The following is a 23,341-nucleotide window of genomic DNA, read 5'->3' on the forward strand; positions in this document are numbered from 1 at the left end:
AAACATCAGTTGATTGAATCATAAACTACTTTGAACAAAAATAGCGAACATGAGATTAAAAATAACAAGATTGCTACTTGGTTTTTTAGTGAAATTTTTGTTTCCTTTTTTTTAAGTTGTAAAGTCTTTAATTAGCAATGCATTTGTCCTATTTGGTACTTGCAAATGAGATGTTAGAGTTACAACACTTTATTGTTTTCTTGAAGCATTAAATGATGTATAAATAGATTATCTTGGAAGCATTAAATGATATATAAATAGAATATCTTTTAACTAAATTATTCCTATTTGGATATTTTAATGTATGAGGGAGGGCTTAAAAAAATTTTTTTAAACATGGCCAAAAGTCAAATGAAAAGAATTTAAATTATCACCAAATTAAATTTTAAGATCAGATAGAGGCTCAAGAAACCTCGGCATCATTTAGTTTTCCTTGTGTTTGGAAAGAACCAGCAGTTTCAAACCTGTCCATGGAATCTGTGGAAGAGTCTCTCTCCTTCCCTTCCTTCCTCCCTCTCTCCCTCCTACCTTTCTTCCTTCTTTCCTTTCTTAATACTTAGCTTTCTGTAGTAACTATTCTAATTTCCAATACCTTTTCACTAGTAGGAATATATCTATCATTTTAAGATACCCCCAAATCTTCCTATCAAAAGGCAGAGTGGGAAGAAAGGAGGAAAAGGGGCAGAAAAAATACAGTTATTTCTGCGCCTAGTACAACTCTGTAATACTGCAGATAGGGACCGAGTCACCTTTCTGGTACAAGCCATTCATTTCATATTCTTAATCTTTGTGCTGAAAAAAATCCTAAATCCTTGAATTTTTTTCAGGAGCTTATTTTCTATGATTTTAATTTTGTGGCCCTGTGTTCAACTCTCTCTAGTTTCACGACGAACATTATCAAATGGAGTTTGATACCTAGTGCTTTTCTAAAGGGAACTTGCCTCATTGGAATCTATCCTCCTCCCCTTTCTTTTAGTGTAATGATGAATTGTATGAGGACTAAAGGAGGCATCAGGTTCTGTTTATTATTCCTACTCAGCACACGTCCGTGTGTGTGTGTGTGTGTGTGTGTGTGTGTGTGTGTGTGTGTGTTTGCAGTCTTCTCTCAAAAAACAAGACTTTAGCCAATATCAGTAAGAGATGTCTAAACTCCTCTCCAGGACTGAGGCTTGGGGCTCAGAGAGCCTGGCCTGATGGAGAAGGGGAAAGGGATTATGGTAAAAACATAGTTTACAGCCTGGGAATCTTAGACCACAATCTCTTCTAGGGGACATTTGTTATAAATTTGCACAGTCAGCATCCTTTCTCCTTTCCTCTGAGGGTAGAAACCCCATTTCCTACCGAGAACTCATTCCATGTGGCTTAAGTGCAGTCCACCCTGTCCCCATCTCACAGCAGTGGGTGTTGACTCAGGCCTGGCCAATCAGAGAGCTTCACTTCCTGATTCACAGTGATTGGTTCAAGGCTGGACATGTGACCCGAGCCAGATCAGTCAGAGTCCTCCCTGGGACATTTTTTGGTGCTGTTAGTCCACTGTGGGGGGTATAGGATTATACACTGTGGGTGGCTGGTGGCCATCTGATTTTTCATGTAGAAAGATCCTTTTAGAAAAATGGAGAGAGAGGAACACCAATTAAATTCTTTGAATGATGCCTAAAATCCATCAATTCCAGACATTTCTGGAATGTGAAATAAGAAACTACCTTTTTTTTTAAAAAAAAAAAACACTAGTTTGAAAAAAGCTAGTTGAAGTTATGTTTCTGTCACTTACAATCGGTATCCTAATCCACTCCCCATCTTATCCACGAGAATACTGAGAGCAGAGAGGTGAAGTGACTGCATGACCCTCTTAATTAGAATTCTTACCACGAAGTTGGGATTGCTCCCTTCCCTCATCCTTTCTCTTTGATGCCAGAGTGATCTTTCTACATAACATTATGATTGTGTTGTTGTGCTCTTTAAGGTAACTCTCTGATGTCTCTCCAGTGGCCTATGCTGAATGCAGCTGGAGCTTCCAGGCATGGCCCATGGGAGCCTTCAGAAACGGGTCTGCCTAAGTCCCCACATCCTGCCTCTGCTTCTCCTTGGTATTCATGCTCTAGCTCTGCTGAAGTGCTTGTGGTTCCCCAAGCATATCATGCCATTTACGCTTCCTACTTTTGCTACCTAAATTCCCTCTGCCTGGAATAGTCCTTATGTCCTCTGCAAACTTTGAGCTTTTATTTGTCCTTCAAATTTAACCCCAAAAAAGAAATCTACCCAGGCATCATCCCTTTCCCTGGAGGGGCTTAGTACCTGATTTGAATTCCAGATGACACGGCAGGTAACCAGGAGTAGAACCCAAGTCTCCTGACTGCCAGTCTGGTGTTCTTCTTCTGTCCCACAGTGGTTCTGACCTGGAAAAAGTTCTGTGGGACCTTAATTCTGCACTGTTTACAGAAGCACGTCAGTTGCTCTGGGTCTGCGCCGCAATCATTCCCCACCCCGGCATCTGGGATGAGAGCAGCAGACTTCACTGTACAAGGTGCCGCCAATTCTGTGCTCTCTTTCAGGTTATGCTAATAGTATAAAACGCATGGTGCTGCTCATTTTTCTCTAATCTGTTCATACATAACAGTAGCTCCCAGCTCTAAGCATCTGGTCTGCTAACTGCACAGTAAATAACAGTAAACATGGTGAGAGTCTTAATGAACTACTTGAGTAAGATCATTTCTGTATAATCAAGATACTATTGTTGTTATGAATAACATCAGCCATGGTGGACGGTTGCCTGGGGTCCACTCTGGTCCAGTTAAATAAGAATTGCTGAGATTGAAGCCAGGTCTTGTGTTTTTAAAAGCTCAATGTGCAGCCAGGAATAAACCACCCAGCTTGCTATTTCTCCTTGAGGAGAGGTCTGGGCAGGAGTTACAAAAGTTTTGAGCTCTGGACAAAAATAAGGTTATAAGGAGAAGATACGACTTATTCTAAAGGAGTTAGAGAATATATATACTTTTTAGTTGCTATGGCCAAATGTTGTCTCCACATCTGTGTTCTTGGTTTTCCTTGTACCTGCACTGGAAATAATAAAAACACTCTACAAAAAGGTCTTTTGGCTTCCCCTTCTCCTCCTTCCCTTTGTCTCTCTTGGTCTCATTGGCCTGCACATTCTTATTTAAATGAACCCTTTTGTTTCTACAGCCAGCTTGTAAGTAACAGATTTCTCCTTTTGGTTAAGGTAGCTTATATAATGACATTTAAAAATTTTAAAAACAAAACAAAAAGGTTAAAAGATCCTCCTTTCATTTTGCTTTGTAATTTTATTAATTTTAATTTTTTGTCCAAGTATAGTTGATTTACAATGTTTCAGGTGTACAGCAAAGTGTTCAATCATATATATATATATATTCTTTTTAGATTCTTTTCTATTATAGGTTATTACAAGATATTGAATATAGTTCCCTATGCTCTATGGTATGTCCTTCTTGTTTATCTATTTTTATACATAGTCATGTATACCCATTAATCTCCAATTCCAAATTTATCCCTCCCCTTCCTTTCCCTTTTGGGAGCCATTAGTTTGTTTTCTGTGTCTGTGAGTCTATTTCTGTTTTGTAAATAAGTTCTTTTGTATCATTTTTTAGATTCCACACATAAGAGATATCATGTGGTATTTGTCTTACTCTGTCTGACTTACTTCACTTAGTATAATAATCTCTAGGTCCATTCATGTAGCTGTAAATGGTATTATTTCATTCTTTTTTATGGCTGAGTAATATTCCATTGTGTATGTATGTGTATACACACACACACACACACACACACCACATCTTCTTTATCCATTTCTGTCGATGAACATTTAGGTTGCTTCCATGTCTTGGCTATTATTAATAGTGTTGCTATGAACATTGGAGTATATATGTCTTTTTGAGCTAGAGTTTTCTCCATATATATGCCCAGGAGTGAAATTGCTGGATCATATGGTAATTCTATTTTCAGTTTTTAAAGGAACCTCCATACTGTTTTCCATAGTTGCTGCACCAATGAACATTCCCACTAACAATGTAGGAGGCTTCCCTTTTCTCCATACCCTCTCTGGCATTTATTATTTGTAGACTTTTTAATGATGGTCATTCTGACTTGTGTGAGAAATCTCATTGTGCTTTTGATTTGAATTTCTCTGATAATAAGTGACATGGAGCATCTTTTCATGTGCCTGTTGGCCATCTGTATGTCTTCTTTGGAGTAATGTCTATTTATGTCTTCTTTCCATTTTTTGATTGGCTTTTTTTGTATTTTTTTAATATATTAAGCTGTATGATTATATACTTTGGAAATTAATCCCTTGTCAGTCACATTGTTTGCAAATATTTTCTTTCTGTCCATAGGTTGCCTTTTCATTTTGTTTACGGTTTCCTTTGCTGTGTAAAAGCTTTTAAGTTTAATTAGATCCCATTTATTTATTTCTGCTCTAGTTTCCATTACTCTAGGAGAGGGATTCAAAAAAAAAAAAAACTGCTGTGATTTCTGTCAAGGAGTGTTCTGCCTTTGTTTTCCTCTAGGAGCCTAATAGTATCCAGTCTTACATTTAGGTCTTTAATCCATTTTGAGTTTATTTTTGTATATGGTGTTAGAGAATGTTTCATTCTTTTACATGTAGCTGTCCAGTTTTTCTAGCACGACTTATTGAAGAGACTATCTTTTCTCTATTGTATATTCCTTCCTTTTTTGTTATAGATTAATTGGCCATAACTGCATGGGTTTATTTCTGGGCTTTCTAGCCTGTTCCATTGGTCTGTGTGTCTGTTTTGTGCTACTACCTTACTGTAGTTTTGTAGTATAACCTGAAGCCAGGGAGCATGATTCCCCCAGCTCTGTTCTTTCTCAAGACTGTTTTGACTATTTGGGGTCTTTTGTATTTCCATACAGATTTAAACATTTTTTGTCCCAGTTCTATTTTAAAAATGCCATTTGTAATTTGATAGGGATTACGCTGAGTCTACCGATTGCTGTAGAATTTAGTTTTGCTTTGTGCCTTTGTGTGTGCAAAGGACCAGGCTTGGTGTATTCAGAGCCTATACATGCCTTTGCAGTAGCAGCAAGGCCTTCCTTGCTTTGAGACCCAGTATGGAACACTTAACTCCACAGAGCTGCTCCTGTGCTTATGAAGGCTGCTCTATGTGGACTCTTTCTCTAGTGCAGAGTTCTCTTTTTCTCTTGGAGTGTCCCACTCCTGCACCCCCCCACCTTTAGACCTCAGATCCCGGGCTACAGCAGTGCCTCAAAGAGACAACAGATCCATGAGTCCCTTCAGAACGGGTTGTAAGTGAAATAAAACAGACACAGCCCATGTTCTAGTGTCTGTAAAGAATAAAACAGAAATGCATTTGAAAGTGTTACTAAGCTCATATTAGTTTGTGAATATGTGTTTCTCCAATACCAGATAGTGAAAGTACAGTGTCAGTTCTGGTAGGAGGTAGAGTGAAAAATGTGTGAAATTTGGAAAATGAGTCTATCTGGAAATGGGGGGAACCATTGCTGTGCGTCAAGACACCAGCACAACAGTGCTCCTCTCACTGGCTCCCCCTGCTGTCTGCGCCCCTCATTCACACTCTACAACCACGGAATGGATGAATGTAGAGCAAAGTTTCTGAATCTGAGGGGCAGAACACGCGCCCCTGGAAGGCAAGGGTTTATCGCTGCAGTTATCCTCAACCAGGCGGCCACGCCCTCTCGGAAGAGCGATTAGAACCTGGGGGTGGCGGGGAAGAGTAGGGTGGGCATACGTGACTTGAAAAGAGCCACAGTGGTGATTCTCGTATCTCTACTTCTGCTCAGGAGAAGTAATTTGACAGTTGAAGGGATGGTTGCTACTTGATTTCTGGATAAAAGATGATAGAGCAGTTTGGGTGCTATTTAGTGTCAGCTCCTCATTTTGCTCAGCCCACCATGCATTCCTTCATTTATTCATCAAAATTTTACTGAGCTCCTCTCATGCACCAGACACTGTATTAGGCAATGGGGTTATAAAGGGAGCAAGACAGACAAGGTAGACATCGAATAAAAACTCAACATCGGGGACTCCATCTTGCACAATGGAGAATAGTTATGAATGGAAAGGCCAGAGAAAGCCCTTTGAACAGGGGAGTTCCTCACCTGCTGCCTCTGGTAACCAGGCCAACAATGTGTTTTTTTTCCCCCCCTAGAAACTGCTACAGCTTCCTCCAAAAGATTTAGCTGTATAGATTCCACTCCCCCTCCCCCAGCTCCAGTCATCTCTTTTTATCTTTGAAAAGGGTATTTTACCTGTAATGGTTTTAAAAAATAAGTTCTTAGGGTTATTTCTATCACAACTAGAATTTGCTCCAATAATTACAAAATAGTTTTTTAAAATAATTTTTAAAAATTAAAATTATGTTAAATTCTAAAGTACTTTAAGCTTATAGAAAAGAGCATAAAATTTAAATTCAAAATGAAAGGAAATCCTAGGACCCATCAGTTCTACTCCTAGGTATTTGACCAGGAGAAAGAAGCACATATGTCCATAAGAAAGCTTTGCACAAGACTGTTCATAGCAGCTCTGTTCATATTGGTCCCAAACTGGAAACAACCCACATGACCATCAACAGGAGAGTGGATAAGCTGTGATTTATCTAGAAAAGGAATTGTACTCAACAAAGGACACAAAGCAACCAAACTACCAACCAACAAACAATAAAAGAACTACTGGTAAAGGCAACAACATGGGTCAATACAAAAAAACATGCTGAATGAAGGAAGCCTAACAGAAAAAAGCCCATACTGTATGATTTCATTTCTATGAAATTTTGGAACTGGCAAAACTAACCTATGAAGATAGAAATCTGATCAACTGTTACTTAAGAAAGGGGTGGAGACTGGCTGGGAATGGGCACAAGGGAACTTTCTGGGGTGGTAGAAATGTTTTGTCTCTTGATATGTACTTGACAAAATCAGATTGAACAGTGCATGTGAGATCTGAGCATTTCACTCTAAGTAAATTATATTTCAAAGAAAAAATAAACATTAAAAAGAGGGGAAATTGTATAAAAACTACATGTTTTTGACCCTTTCCCCATTAGCTTGAGAGAGCCTGGAGGGTAGGCAACAGAGTCTTAATCATTTTTTTACTCTTTTTGTTTTAGTGTCTACCACAGTGTAAAGAATAAGTATTTGTTGAATGAATAAAGAATAACAATATCCTATACTCAGGTAGTGGTTTCACATTCAAAATCTTAGTAAATCTATGTAGTAACCCTGTGAGTTTATCGATAAGGACCAGAAGAGAGGTAATGTGAAACACTGGAGGTCACACAGCAGGGAGTGGTATAGGCAGGACTTGGACATGGGTCTCCTGATAATTGCAATCATCTATTTCCAAATCTAATGCTATGTCCATGACATCCCAATTTATGACATTTGAATAGTTATTGCATTCTTTTCTTCCATCAGTTTTGTCAACGCAACATGTATTATGCATCTGTAAGCTCTAAATTTAGAAAGTATAATAAAAATTATTTGGAAACTTGCCCTTTAATATGAATTGCCCTCTGATATGAATTTCACCAAAATGTATCATTTTCTGTAGGTTTCAAACATGAGTTGGTAACTCCTGGCTATAAGTATCTTACCTAGAAGGTAACTGAGGATCAGAGATAAAGAGAAATCCTTTCCATGGTCTTAAATCAGGTTGACATTTTTTAAGCTACTGAATAGTGCAGGTTTGCAAGCAGCCCTGCTGATATTTAATAGTGCTGGCTAACAAAGAAAGCCCATAATTGACTGTTCTTCCTTACCTTTCCAGGTCAGAGAAATCCTCTCTACATTGAATTTAATAGTAATTGACCTCATGTCAATATAATACAAGTCAGCATGCAGCTGGCTTTAATGCTGCTGTGCCCTTTCAACATGTAGGTGAGAGGAATCAACTCACATTTATTCAACACCTACTGTGGGTTGGGAGCCAGATGCTTTATGTTTGTTTTCTCCTTAATCCTTGTAACAACAGAATGAAGTAGGCACTGTGGCCCCATTTTACAAGTGAAAAAATCTGAAGCTCAGAGATTTTGAGTGTAGTGGCCAAGGCCATGCAACTAGTAAGTGGCCAAAGCCAGGATTCAAACACTGGTCTCCTTCACTCCCAAAATGTGTTTTATTCACTGGGCACTGCTCGATGCTAAATGCCAACCACAATTTTAGAATGGGTGGAAGACATAATAATGCTCCCCAAAGATGTCCATGTCCTAATCCCCAGAATGGGGCAAAAGAGACTTTGCAGATTGATTAAATTAGGGATCTTGAGATAGGAATGTTACCTTGGATTATCTGGGTAGGCCCCATGTCAACACAAGACCCTTTTAAGGAAAGAGGGAGGTAGGACTGTCAGGGGTCAGAGTCAGAGAGAGATTTGAAGATGTTATACTGCTGGCTTTGAGGATGAGAAGGGACCACAAGCTGAGGAATGCAGGTGGCCTCTAGAAGCTGGAGAAGACAAGGAAACAGTCTCTGCTACCACAGAGCCTCGAGAAGAAACACAGCCCTGCCATCACATTGAATTTAGCCCAGTAACACCTATTTCAGACTTCTGATTGCTAGAACTGTAGGGTAATAATTTATGTTATTTTAAGCTACTAGATTTGTGCTAATTTACAACAGTAATAGGCAACTAATACAGGTGGAATGGTTAAGCAATACATAAATTATCCTCTTGATACTTTAAAGGAGCAAATTTAATTCTCTTTTAATAGCTTATATCTCAATTAGGAATCCTTATGGCTAAAACCAAATTAACATATGCTTGTATTATAAGAATCTTAGTACTATAGGAGAAATCCAACACTGTCAGGACTTTTCTACAGAAATGGCAATAACAAACAAGATAGGTTGCATTAAAATTCATAGAGTGCTGAAGTAACTTGGTAATATATTACTTTCTCTACTATTGTGGACATTATCTGACTTGCCATCTTACGTCACATTATTTATTACATATATTCATCATTCACTTAACGATGATCAGGTGCCTACTCTGCAGCATGATCATATATAGGTGTGTGAGCAGGGATGTAGGCAAGCAGATAAACAGACACAAATTCTGTAGCACTCTGAGTTCTGACAGGCAGATTTGCATTTTCAGCATTCGTTCACTTACCATCTTTGAATTAGGTGGATGTATAAATGTTTAAAAGTTTATCAGATATCGGATTACAAGAGAATATAAATAATTCAATATAGAAAATAACCCCTTTAGAGCTGATAGAAGTGTCAAGTAATATGAATTTAATATAAATGAGGAGCTTCCATTTTATACTAAGTTGCTTTGGTGATTAATCTTTTTTCCAAAAAAGAATTAGCACTCCTGCCAAGGAATGAACACTGATGTCTATTAGATCTTATAAAAGTTTGATTTATTTCTTTTCTATCAGAGTTCATTTTGAAAGTTAGGAGAATATCTTGATGTTATGAAAAAATCATTCATGCAATATAATGACCCAGTTGGAATTCAAAGTCCCAATAAAATTGCAAAGCTGCTCAGTTATCATGCTTAGCTGGGGACTAAGGGTTTTACCAGAGGGGCTTTTTAGAGTCTAGATTAGTGGAGAATTTAATTTATATCTGACTTGCCCTAAGAGTGCTATTCTAAGAGTCCAGTAATCTACACGACTCTCTGAGGCTTCTTTTTTCCTATTAGGACATGTTTTCTGAATTTTTTTCAATTGCTAAAATGATATTTGATCCCAAATGAGTGAACCATAACTCTATTAGGACTTTCATCCAACCTCAGAGTAGTCTTAATAAAACCATCAATTAATTACCAATTAACAACATACACAGTTTAGTCGATGTATATTGATGGCGCGCTTGCCGCATTTAAGGACTTTGCTACATGAGGAACACAAATAAAAGTAAGAACCCATCTGGTGCTTTTGTGTGAGTTACAAAATGCTGTACAACTTGGTGAGTGTGCGCCTTTGTGACCATTAGAAAAAGTTCCCTTTTTTCTGGGTAGATAAGGCCCTATGCCAGGGCCCATGTGTCAGTGAGCAGAGCCTGGGCTAGATTGCAGCCCCCGCTCGTCTCCTTGGCTGGCTGACTTTGGGCAGCATACGACTTCCCCAGTCATACTCAGCAACTGTGGTAAGAACAGCTCCCAGTTTGTAATCTGGTTGGGGAAATAGCACATCTATTCTATGGGTTCTTACAAGTTACTTCAAATGGGTGCATTGCTGATTCAGTTCAGATCAAATTAGAAGAACTAGGATATTTTCATTCTTCCCAACTCCTGTGAGGAAACCACCATATGGCTGTTTGCAACTGTTTTGTGTGGGTCAAGTTTGTTTTTAAATATTCAAAGTGCTTATGAATTTCACAAGTCTTACATACCAAAGGGAGGTCGATAAATCTCATCTATTCATTTAGCAAACATGTTTTGTGAACTATTGCTAGACAATGGGAGATCAGCAGCCCGTTCCTGCCCACAAGGAGAAATACTCTGAGGGGTGGGGGTGGGGAAGCAGTAAAACAGAGCACTCCAGCTCCCGAGAAAGAGTCTTGCTCTTTACCAATATCAGGGACTTACTTAGCAGAGGAGTTGAGGCAGTGACATAGATGGTTGCCAAGGAAACATTTCCTGATTGAAAAAAATAAGTGTGGGGCTGTGGGTGTGCAGACATGCGTATCATCATGCTTAGCCTTTCCATTCTGACTTTAAAAGGACAGGAAACTGAAGGTTTCCCAGTGAAGGGACCAGACAGGCGGTTACAGAGTGCCAGAGGTACTTCGGAGAGAATATAAGGAGGCTAACTAATGGGTCTTCCAGAAAATGCATAAGCAGGTACTTAAGATTTCAGATGCCAAAGTATCTCTGAAGTCATAGTGGAGGTAGATGTGAGAGCTTCCCCGGGAGCTGCATGAAATCTAGAGTGTTCTGGCACCTAAGTAAGAAAGAGGCAGGGGGAGGGTATAACTCAGTGGCTGAGTGTGTGCTTAGCATGCCTGAGGTCCTGGGTTCAATCCCCAGTACCTCCGTTTTAAAAAATTTTTTTAAACACTTTTTATTGATTTATAATCATTTTACAATGTTGTGTCAAATTCCAGTGTAGAGCACAATTTTTCAGTTATACATGAATATATGTATATTCATTGTCACATTTTTTTCTGTGAGTTACCATAAGATCTTGTGTATACTTTCCTGTGCCCAGTACCTCCATTTAAACAAACAAACAAACAAACAAACAAACCTAATTACTCCTCCCTCCCCCCAACAAAAAAGAAAGAGTAAGTCTATGGTTGCCTTTTCCTTAGAAGAACCAGTGATTGAAAATCACTCATTCAGTATGAGAAATATTCTTAATATATTTAAATGTTTCTATTTATCTTGATCATTCTCTAGTCTATGCCACATCTTTCCCCCAAAGCTATGCATAAATCTTAGAAATATTCAAATCCTTTGGTCCAGCAATTCTATGTCCTGGACTTCAGCTTGAAATCATCAGGTTCTTAGACAAGGATTTGTCCAAGAATGTGAAGATGTTGATTATAATAGTCCTTAAAAATGGAAAAATTGGAAACAACAAAATGTTCACAGGAGATTGGTTAACCAAGTTTTGGCAGAGCCACATAATGGAAAGAGAACAGGTCAGTAACATATGTAGGTTCTCATAGGAGAGGCATGTGATGATCTTACTCATCTGAACAGTCTTAATTTGAGGGTGGGGTTGGCTGGGATGGAGCTTGGGAAAGAAATTGTGATTTGAAAAGAGCCTTCCCAGGTGATTCTGATACCCTGATAGTGGGCATATCCCCCTTTAAGAATCACTATTATGATTAAATGATGTAGAAACCTACAAGTGTAATATTTTTAAAAAATCAAATGTCAAACAGTAGATGGTCAACATTGGTAAACATATGCACATTTAAAAAAATGTCTGAAGGAAGAATACTAACACATTGATAGTGATTAGTCTTGGGAGCAAGATTATGGGTGATTTTATTTTTGCTTATGTCCTTGTTTTTTCCAGTATCTTGCCTACAAACGTGTACTACTTTATAATCAGAGAAAAGGAAATAACACATTCTTGAATTTAAGAAGGTTGCAAAAGTTAAAGTAGGAGTCAATCTTTGCTAAAGAGTATTAATTTGGACAGGGAAAAAAGCGATAAAACAATAAATCTCTAAATTGCTTCATGCAATCTCTCAGTTATCCATAGTTCAGGAAATCCCAGCTTTTTGGCTTACAGTAGAACGTACTTAAACATTACAGATCCCTTGTGGCAGCTACTCAAATTTCAGGACCAGGGCCTAATAAAGTCATCTAGAATGTAATGACAAACACCTTAGTTCTCTTTCAAATCAACTTTACAGTTGACTGTATTTCTGGAGAGTCTAATAGTTGTCCAAACATACCAGGGCCCTGTGGAATATTCTATGCTGACACACATACAAAGGCTATGAGCAGGTGTATGTGTTACCTAATCTCTGTGGAGAGCTGGTTTTTCCTTAACTTCTCTTTTTTTTTTCTCTTAGCACTTTGAGAACAACTTTCCTAGGGCACTGGGCTTTTCCATTTGGGGGTAGGGCTAAAAGTTGAAGGGTCATGAACTGTAGAGGATCACCAGACCTGGAGGCTGGAATGCTCGGGTTTGAGACCTGGCCCCACCATTGGTTTCCTTTTTCCCTTGTCAGCAAAAGGAATCAGCAAAAGGAGACAGGCGTGCCAGCCCTTCTCGCCTTCCAGAACTTATGTAAGAATTGAATGAGATAACATTCTTGAGAGTGTCATGAAAGCTATGGAATGTTATACTGCAGAGGGTATTAATACTTTTTAATGATACGCTAGCCTGGATTTGTAATAACCTGAGACTTAAGGGGGCTGTTGATTATACAACTGCTGGGGCTGGTCCCTGTGAAAAACTGCAAACTCTTTTGCCTCCTGGGGTAATTTTCTCCTCAGGCAAAACCAGGGATGGCAGGAACAGGGTGTGTGCCCACCTACCTCTCAGCTTCCAGCTGCATGACCCTCTCTTTGTTTCCTAAAGTCTGGGCCAATAACAGATCTTTCAGTCCCTGGAATGTGTGTTTGCCCCTGGGCGCTCTCCTCTCAGGCTCTTTGTTCTGCCTGGAACATTCCCTCCTTTCTCATCCCTTCAGCTCACCTCCTCACCCGATCCCCCCCACCCCTGGGAACAGCACTTCTCCAAGTGTGGTCCCTGGCCAGGGGCAGCCACATCACCTGGGGACTTGTTAGAAATGCACATTCTGGGGCTCTTCTTTGCAACTAATGTCTGAGACTCTGGGTTTGGGGCCTAGCAATCCGTTTTCCAAGCACTCCAGGGGATTCTGACACCCCCTAAAGTTTGAAAACCAATGATTCTCAACAGCAATGATTTTCAATTTTGCGCCACATTAGACTCATCTGGGACTTTTGAAAACTGCTGATGCTCAGAGCCATGCTCCAGACTAATCAGCATCTCTAAGGGTGGGACCCAGGAACCAGTTTTTAAAACTCTCCCCAGGTGATCCCAATGTGCAGTCCAGTTGGGGACACACCCCCTGGGCTGGATTAGCTCTGTCTTGGGCCCCACGGCAGCTTTTCTGTAACATTCCTGAACACAAGAGGTATCCTTTATTTTTTTAAATTTTTATTTCTTTTTATTGAAGTATAGTTAATTTATAATGTTGTATTATGTTCAGGGGTACAACATAGGAATTCAATCACACATATGCATATATATATATTTTTTCAGATTCTTTTCCATTATAGGTTATTACAAGGTATTGACTATAGCTCCCTGTGCTATATAGTAGGTTCTTGTTGTTTATCTATTTTATATATAGTAGTGTGTATATGTTAATCCCAAATTCCTAATTTATCCCTCCCCCGACCCACAAGGGGTCTGCTTCACCAAGATCTGTCACACCACGGGACACTAAGTACTGACAGACTGGATCCAACTGTGCTTTGATCAGAGGGTGCGTTAGAAGGATTAATGAAAAAAATACGAGTACCAAAGGATTTCAACATGATGTTATCCAAAGTATGACTGGGGCAGTAGTCTGGCAACATCGTAGTACATCCCCCAGCATTCAAGATGAAGGAAGATGGTCCTTTACATGGACAGAAGTATAGAAGTGTAGGAACAGCACCCTGGGAACATGACGCATATCAAAACCACAGTCCTCAGTCTTTCTCTCATGTCCTTTCAGACACAGGTGAGCTCTGTATGTGCCTGGTTTGTGTATGTTTGTGTGCTATAAAACAGGTGAACTCCAGACCACCCAAATTTAAAAAATCTCAAATTGAATACATTGTTTGCCCTGTGTTTCAATGGCACCGACAGACTTAATATCCAGAGATCCTTTCTTCTTTTACCACAAAGATCTGTCTTTTGAAAAAAGTACCAGCTGATGACTTTGGTTAAGTTCTCACTTAACTTCAAATGTCATTTGGAATTGAGGGATAAGATCCATGAAATGAAAATGTAGATATTAAAATAGAGCAGAAAATGGATTATTTTGGTCCTGCCAGAAATGCATCTATTTAGGGTAAAACATAATGGGGATATTCTTTGGAAAAATTATCGAGGGAAAGGAACCCAAAAATTAGCTGTTTTTTCCTTCCTTTGCAATTTTTCAGCCACCAAATGCAGTGCCTGGCAGTCTATAAGTGGATGGAGGAGACAGAAAGGTTAACTTCTGGTAATTCATTTTAAAGTTTTACAAAATGCTTTGCTAGTTGTGAAATGTTTCTGCTGTGTAAAGAATTAAAAAACTAAAGTCTTTTTTTTTTGAAGTCCTTACCTTCCGAAGGTGTTTTTACTTGCCATATACGTGTGCACTTGTGTGTACACGTGGACATGCATGCTGAGGAATGAATCTGTTGAAATTTTTGCTGATTCTAGCTATTTTGAGAAATAAATCTTTTCATAAATTTTTAGGTATCTTAATTGCCTTTGTTATGTAAAGAAATCACATTCATTCTCCATTTATTTATTCATTCATCCAGTCAGTCAATTCTTTCAACATTAGAGCCACATACCAAGCCCTGTGTTAAGCCTGGGACACTTAATGGTGGACCTGGCAGGCACAGTCCCTGTTGTAGTGTTGGAGACCATGTAGTGATACCAGCACCTGCAAAAGTCACCTGTGACATTCCTTTGCTTCTGGGTTCTTGAGCCATTGCTGACTTGATGTGTGTATCTTATTCTTGATACCTTTTATTACATCATTGTTATTATCTTAATACCATTATACTATTTTTGATACTATTTTTTTCTGCCACTCTTAGATGAACTTTCTAAGCAAGCTACCTTCCAACCTTATCAGTGCATCCAAGAAGTGGACATCCCAGAATCAGTTGTTGATTCTAGTAACATAAATTCCTCCAGATGTCTCCTTGGAGGGAACAGATGATACACTACATAATTTGTGGATTTGAAATCTTTACGGTGCTTTAGTCGTTAGCTCCATCAAAGCTAGCAGCTCAAGCGAATTTAAAATTAATAGATTCTATCTAGTTGGCCTATTGTTATTTTGAAGCCTGTTACACAAGAGAAATTATGCAAATGGCTGTCACGTTGTTGCTGCTGTGCTCACCCTGGGAATGAGCTGTAACTCATTTCTTAGATGAAAACAATTCTCCGGAGATCAGGCTCTCAGCCATATGCAGGAGCATGTCCCTTCTTTCTGACAGTCCTTTTTGAGCTAACAAGTATTGTCGGGGCTGAGGTAGGGGGTGGGAAGGTGAGAGAAAAAGGTAGGATAAATTATTGGGGTGCTATCGTCTGGGAGGGCCCAGGGCAAATCCCTGGTAAAGATGTATTTAGTCAGCCCTCCTTTGCTGGGGCCTGAGCAGGCTGTCAGCGACCTTTGAGACTGTGTCTTGCTGGCATTCCTATTCTGCTCTCTCCTGTGAAAACTGCCAGGGCAATCTCTCTCAAGGAGAATTTTCAATTTCACTCCACTGCTTAAGAATCTGGTGTGGCTCCCTATCACTTCTGGATTCAAATTTGAACCCTCCAGGACACTGAAAGCCCTGCTGTCTGCTGATTTCCATATTCTGATTGAACTTCATCTTTTGATTATGTCTATGACCCTTCTACTGGAATCTGGTCTTTTTTGTATCCTGTTCATTTATTCCTTTCATCCATTTATTCATTCAGCAAATAGATGGGGTGATGAATAAGTTCAGTCCAGCTATCAGATGTTATGAATCTACAAACTATAATATGAGCATTCTCTAATGCATCCTCTTACATCTGCATCCCCTGAGTGCTGTTCTTGGCTCTGTATTTCCCTCCTGCCTCATCTACTTGAATCCTTTTCACTTTTTCCTTCAAAACCATACCTAAATTTTCTGGCTCCGGGAAGCATTCCCACTGAAGTCTGGGCCCTGGGTTGAACAGACTCTTCCTTACAACTTATAGATCCAGCTAATCCAGGGTTATTGGAATGGCAGTCCTATTCCTAGCTCCTGCCCTCTCCTCTTAGCCCAGGGTTCTGCACAGAGCCCGGAGTGTGGTGGTGAATGCTGTTGAACAGTCATTTTTCTTTCTTTAGGAATTCAGATCAGAACTGCATGGCATTTCCCCCCAGGTGCAACTACAGCTCAGTAAAGTGAACCTGTGTGCAGGCCTCGACTGAGTTCTTGACTCAGGAAAAGATGATTAGTTTGATTGTGCAGTGTCTGGAATGAAGGGGCATTACAGCCAGAAGTTGGGGGAATACAACATTGGAAATATTACATGATGTGCACTTGGAGCCTGGGAGGATGGTTTTGATTTTGCTGCTTATGCTGGTAGGAGACGCTAACTAGATCAGTTTCACTACCAATTAGCATCACGTTAATCTTGGCTAATAGTGAAGTGCCCCCAAGGATTTGGTAGATTTATTAGCTGCTCCCACAATAGCCCTGACAGGCTAACACCACTTGGAACCTGGGTCGGAAGAAAGTCCTCTGGTGACAAGGTGTCATACATTCTGGCCCAGGCACTCCTCAAAGACGCCATTTCCCGGGCCTGAAGTGTTCGGCTGTTTTTTTTTTTTTGGGGCGGGATGACAATCCAACCTCAGACAAGCCGGATTCAGAAAATAGGTCATCAATGTGAGTTGCAGTTATTTTCTTTCCAGCTTTCTTATGTGCTTGCTCTTGATTGCTTTTCTGCAAAGGGCAGGTGCAGCTGCCCTGGCTGGGGGGCAGGTGACAGGGTGCGGGGGAGGTGGGGGATGACAGACATTCTAGCCTCAGGCCCTTGTCAGGTGCCATCCAGATTCCTGGGTTGTCAAGACTAGCATCTGCCTTTTGTTTGAACTGTTAAATTCCCATTTAAGGAGTGTAGAAGTACCCTCCTTGAACACTGATTTTTCTCACGCACATACACACAACACACACACACACACGGAGAATAGTTCATAGCCACCTGGTTTGCCACTTGCAGTTTATAACAGAACGGACCTGTGGGATTATAAACCACTTTATTTCTGCGTGGAATTTCTCAGCTTGAGGTCAAATTGGAGGGCATTAGTCATCAGTAATTTGCAGTTGCTTTTAATGTATTTCACTCAGGTTTAAGGCAGCTAAAGCTAAGATAAATTTCCCCATAGTTGGGTGAGGAAGTGAAAAATCTGATCACTTAGTTAATCATTTGTCATAGCTGTGGGTGTGTATTGTTCCTTAGTGACTGTGACATCGTGACTGCTTTGTGATTTGGTAAGGTCAATTTGAACGATATTAGATAAATTCAATTATGCCGTGACTCTAGCCCCCTACCCCCGGCATTTGTACAGTTTTAAGGTTTAAAATTAATAGAACATTGGGGAAGGGAACTTAGAGATAAACCTAGAAATCACTGGAATTGTCTAGGGAGCTCTGTCAAATGCCAGTGTCCAGCTTCTGCCCTGGAGATTCTGTATCAGCAGCTCTGGGTTTGAGCCAGTACCGTGAGTGTTTCCTGGAACAAACTCTGGAAAACAGTGATTAGTTCAACCGTCTCATTTTTCAGATGAGAAAACTGAGGCACAAAGAGGTGAAGAGGCTTAAGAGATTTGGCAGAATCGCAGGAAGTCAAGCCCGCCGCTCCAGACCTGGTCTCCCGGGTTTTGGTTCAGAGCGTTTTCCGCCACCCCAGATGCGAAAGGCCTGGTTTTTCCTTCTCTAGAAGCCGCCGGGCCCAGGCGCTCAGCAGCCCCCGGGCGGGTCGCGGCGAGCCCGCCTGGCGCGGGAGGGGGCGCCTTCCGGGTAGGACCCCGGCTTCTTCCCGCCTCCTCGCCCCCTCCCACCCTTGTCGCACCCCCACCCCCACCTCGGGTCATCCCCTGCTCCCTCGGAGGTCTCAGGTAAGACTCAACCGTTGAAAAGCAAAAGAACTGGTTGTTCACTTTCTCTGCGGCTGCGCTGGGCTCTGCAGGAGGTGCCCCCCCCACGCCCACCTCCGCCGCTCAGGCGTCCCCGCAAAAGGCAGCGGCCATCTTCCTCGTCACACCTGTGCCAACTCTGTCCTCTGTCCCTCTGAGCGTGAATCGTCCCCGGACCCCGGCCCGTCCCGCACACTGCTTCTCACCCCTGGGGAACCGCAATAAACCGGATAGTTCCAGAAGCTTCTTCTGAGGATGAGCTAGGCAAGCAGGGCCCTGGGTGATGGGAAGGTTGCCGCGTTGCCTCTCGGGGGTGGAGTGGGGGGTGCTTTCCGCTGGGGGAGCCGCCCGGGACCCCTCTCAGGGGGGCGAGCTCCGGGTGCCGTGGGGACAGCCAGGTGACGACGTGGCGGGTTCAGCGAGGTGATGAGGTGGCGGGGGCGGCACGCCAGTGACGAGAGTTCGAGAAGGCCCCAGGCAGTGAGAGGCCTTGTGGGCCGTAGTGGGAGAAGGTGGGATCCTGTTCTAAGTGCAGTGACATTTTGTGTAACTTTTAAAAAGATCTTGTTTGTAGCTGTGTGGGGAACTGACTGCTGGGAACCGGGCAAGAACAGAAGCCGGGACAGGAGGGGAGGCCGTGACTGTGGTCTGGGTAGGGGACCGGGTGACTTGGACCCTGGAGGAGGAGGTAGCGGGGCTGCATGTAGTGTCCTGTTGGAAGTGTCTGCCTAACGGAGGTGATAAGGAGTCCTTTCTCTAATTTGCCCAGAAGGTTCCTTAGGGGCTGTGGTGGCTCTGGTGGCAGTGGTGACAGGTATCTGGATTCAGGAATATATTTTTAGAATAATGCTAACTGGACATTGATTGTTAATAAAAAGTGCTTATTTATTAGTTACATACTAATGAAGTGATTTAGAACTTGTTAGGATAAATCTTGTAAATTTTAAAGATTTCCTTCCCTTCAGTATATAGCCCTCAATGATGAAATCAGATGGTTTTCTAGTTTGATCTGTGATATAGCTTGGTGACTATGTTGGTCTGTTCAGGCTGCTTTAACAGAATACCATTGACTGGATAGCTTAAAAGCAGAAATTTATTTCTCTCAGTTTCTGGAGGCTGGGAAGTCTAAGGTCAGGGTACCAGCATGGTTGGGTTCTGTTGAGAGCCCACTTCTTGGTTTGGACTTCTTGTTGTGTCTTCACATGGCAGGGCGAGAGTGATCATCTCTCTGTAGAGTCTTTTGTAAGGACACTAACCCCATGTATGCATGAAGGGTCCACTCTTAGACCTGCTCACCTCCCAGAGGCCCCACCTCCAAATACCATCACATTGGGGATTAGGGCTTCCACATATGAATTCTGGGTGGACACATTTAGTTCATAGCAGTGACTTTTTGCCTCAGAGCGAAAGATTTCACCACAGAAAAATAGAATTATTTCTGTAAGTGAAAGCAAGGATTTTACAATGTGTTCTGCTTATTAATGTTTTTTCATTTACTCATGGTTTTTGTAAAGTATGGTCGCTTCCACAAATGAAATATATTTTTAGGTTGCTAAATGAAACTTTTTCATCTACAGCAGCCATTTTGCAAAAGTTAGAGGCCTAAGTGACAAATGACTTTTTAACTAGCCCATGAAAACTATGACTTTTGTCTGATTTTTCTATAAGTCTTTTAAAAAAATGTTTGGCGCATACTCATTATCTTTGCCTGCCACTCTGAGCACAGGGTCCCTGCAGCTCAGACCCGTTCTCCAGGCTGAGTGACGATGAGCTGGCCCCAGCTGCCCCACAAGGTGCAGTTCTATGGACAGGGCGACCATGCTGCCTAGAGGCCACTTGGGAACACTTGCTTTTAGCTCGCTGACGAGGTGGTTCAAATCCTGACCATTCTCTCCAGACTCTCACCTGGAGCCTCCTCACAACACTTCTTTTGAAGAAGAAATTCCAGACTTTTCTTTAACCCTCTTCTGCCTCACCTGCTCGGTGGTATTTAGCCCCAGTTTTAACCCCATTTTATAAGTCAGTAACTTAATGGAGCTCGTATCCTGGTAAGTAAACAGGTACGTCAATAGTATCTATGACCATTAGTGCTGTAGAGGCAATAAACAGGATTGTATGAGAGAGAATAATAAGGAAAACTGCTTCACATGGGGAGGTTTTAACTTCTCTCTACTGGTGTTTCTCAACCATTTAAAATATGTTGCTGGAAGATTTTTATGAGAGTTGCTGGTCTCTTCTCAAACTCTCCCAACCATGGCTCCTGTCCTGAGTCCTCCATTTTCCAGTCTCTCCATCTGCTCCTTCTGCCTGGCACACCTTCTGTCTATCTGTGTGTCTCTGGCTGCAGCTTCCTCTTTAAGGCTCAAGTCAAATGCCACCCCCGGATCCTCTAGGCTGGATGGACCATCTCCCTCCTTATGAGACATTTGTCACTTTCCATTTTGCAGTGTGGTTACTTATAATCAAGTGACCAGATACTAGATAGTGTGTCACGTGTAGTGTATATTTACTGCTGTGTAGTAACTTGTGTTCAAATCCTATCCTTTCACATACTGAACAGTTTGCCCTCTTAGGTCAGGACTGAATTTGATTCATTTTAAAGTCTTCTAATGATGTGCTCAGAGTAGGTGTTGCTATGCATTTTGTGGAATGTCTGGCTAAGTGTAAGCCTAGCTCTCTTTGGACTTTGTCCTACCACTTGACTATGTTCTAAATGTTCCAGTCCTGGCAGGCATACCTTATACTTAGGCTAGCCAACCAGTTCTGTACTCAGCTTTGGCTGAGGAGTGAGGAGTGAGAATGCAGCAGTTTCCAGCCAGCTGCTACGGGTGCAAGCTGTCAGTCTGTTTTAGAAAGGCTTCCAGTTACAGTACAGTTGAATGACAGTTCCCTATAACCTATGCATTCAGTAAGACATCCTAGATAGAGTGGAAAGAGGCTTCCCAAACACTTTGCTCTGGAAAAAAAAGTCCATATGATCACACCTGCTAGAGCTGAGGAAGGCATTGTTGCTTCTTTGTTCTTGGTGATAACTTTGGCTGTTCTTAAGGGACCTCCAAGTGACATCTCCTTCAGTCTGATCTCCACACGGCCACAAGAGTAACTTGTTAAAACGTATGTCACATCATGTCCCTTCTGCTCAAATCCCACCAACAGCTTTCTGTCTAAGTGAAAGCCACGTCCTTACCTTACAAGGGCTGATGAAGACCTACTAATCTATCTCCCTCTTCCCCACCCATATCTCTCTGACTCCACCTACTACTTCTCTCCCTTGCTTATTCTATTGCTGCTGAACTGGCTTCTTGCTATATTCTGAATAAGCCAGGCAAACGCCTGCCTCAGGGTCTTTGCATTTCCTGTACCCTCTGTCTGGAATGATTCCCCTGCCCCGATTTTTACTCTTTCTTCACTTTCCTGTCATTTCTCCAATGCATCCTGCTCAATGAGACCTCTCTGGTCATGCTATTTAAAATTGCAGTTCCCCTGCGTACCACAACTCTTAACTTTCTATCCACCTTTCCTACTTTATTTTCTCCAAGCAGTTGATCAGTACCCATCACATATGTATGTGTAGATTGTCTCTCTCCCCCTTCTAGCATATAAGCCCCATGAAGGCATGGTTGTAGCCTGTTTTGACCATTGCTGTATCCTCAGCACCTAGAACAATGCCAGACACTTAGTAAATGCTCATTAAATATTGGTAAAATCAATGTGTCAGAGTTGGATAAACAAAAAGATTTAAATCCTGGTTCTGAGCTTAACTTACTTAAACTTCTGATACCTCAGTTTTCTTGTCTGAAAAGTGGAAATAGTAATAGTTACTGCCTTGTGGCAGTATGGCACCTGGCATGGTGTCCAGCATCTAGTGTTTACTCAGGAAATGTTCTCTATGATAGATGAGGTTTTACTGGTTACTAAAAGGGTAATGGTGCTAGTCTTCTCTTTTCTAGAAAGTGGGTTTTTTCAAGGTGAAGTAATATACATTGTGTGTTGTGCTTTCTTTTGGCTGGGACTACCACACAAATCTGAAAGGTAGGGACTTTCATTATTTCCATTTAACGGACGACGAAGCAGAGGTGCAGAGGATTAAGCAGGTCTCCCCTTTCCAGCACGGCTAGTGAGTGTAAAAGCTGCCATTGGAATCCAGGGCTGGAGACCATGCTCTTCACCTTAGTTTTCACTACTTTTCACTGTGTGCATGAGTGAAGCTGTGGAAGAGAAAAGGCAGGAGTGGCTGTCAGTTGCTTTATTGCCTCCACAGCAGCACAAGGGTTTGGAGAATAGATGGTGCTGGGTGTTCCTCTCACCTCCTCGGAGGAAGTAATTCTTTTGCTCCAGTCACATCTTGTCAGGGTTCAGCAGTTCCCTCTCCAGCTTCACGCAGCTTGCTCTGCAGCACCTTGCATTAACCCTTCTCACCTGGCAGCTGGGCCAGGTGCTGTCCTTGGTTGTCAAAGTGGAAGGGGTTCTGGCAGACAGTGAGCTAGGGGCACAGTCCTGATGTGTGCAGGACAGCCCTGAACGGGGAAGGACTTTCTTACTGAAAATGCCCAAAATGCTTCCACTAATTTTTTTTTCCCTGGAATGTCTTTTCCACAACCCCTGCTAATCCAAGGCATATGCTTTTTCTAGGGTCAACTTAAGTTATTGCTTTGAGACTCTGAGATTCAGCCCTCTCTGTTCAGCTGCACTCAGTGGCACCTGTTGTTTCACAGATGTCTGATGAGTGACAGAGGGGACTCATATGAATCAGACAGCCCCTGTCTTTAAGGTGCTTGGGGCCCTATTGGGGAGTTGAGGTTTATTCACAGAGGGACACCACTGGGTAGCTCATCATATATGAGCCTCACATAGTTTCAGAGGAGTAGGTGCTGCCTATCTGTGGAGGGATTAGGGAATGTGAGCTGCCTCTTGAAGGGCTGGCAGGACTTTTGATGAATGGATATGGTGGAATGAGCACTCTTGGGGGTAAAAATCACATGGACAGAATTAC

At 41.6% G+C, this 23,341-nt stretch overlaps 1 protein-coding gene across 7 annotated transcripts in view; it reads left to right on the forward strand.

Annotated features, from left to right (window-relative positions):
- The window catches only part of MYO3B (myosin IIIB), a 427,394-nt gene that overhangs the window by 52,135 nt on the left and 351,918 nt on the right, over positions 1-23,341 (forward strand). For 6 of the 7 annotated variants that reach the window (XR_012072650.1, XM_072961116.1, XM_072961114.1 and 3 more), the window contains exon 1: positions 18,450-18,612. The exons of the other annotated variant lie outside the window; for it this stretch is intronic. The gene's annotated coding sequence lies outside the window, so the exon portion shown is untranslated. Of the gene's footprint in view, positions 1-18,449; positions 18,613-23,341 lie in introns of those variants that run through there. 7 annotated transcript variants of the gene reach the window in all.

The sequence above is a fragment of the Vicugna pacos genome, chromosome 5, assembly GCF_048564905.1.
Source record: "Vicugna pacos chromosome 5, VicPac4, whole genome shotgun sequence".
Lineage (NCBI taxonomy): Eukaryota > Metazoa > Chordata > Mammalia > Artiodactyla > Camelidae > Vicugna > Vicugna pacos.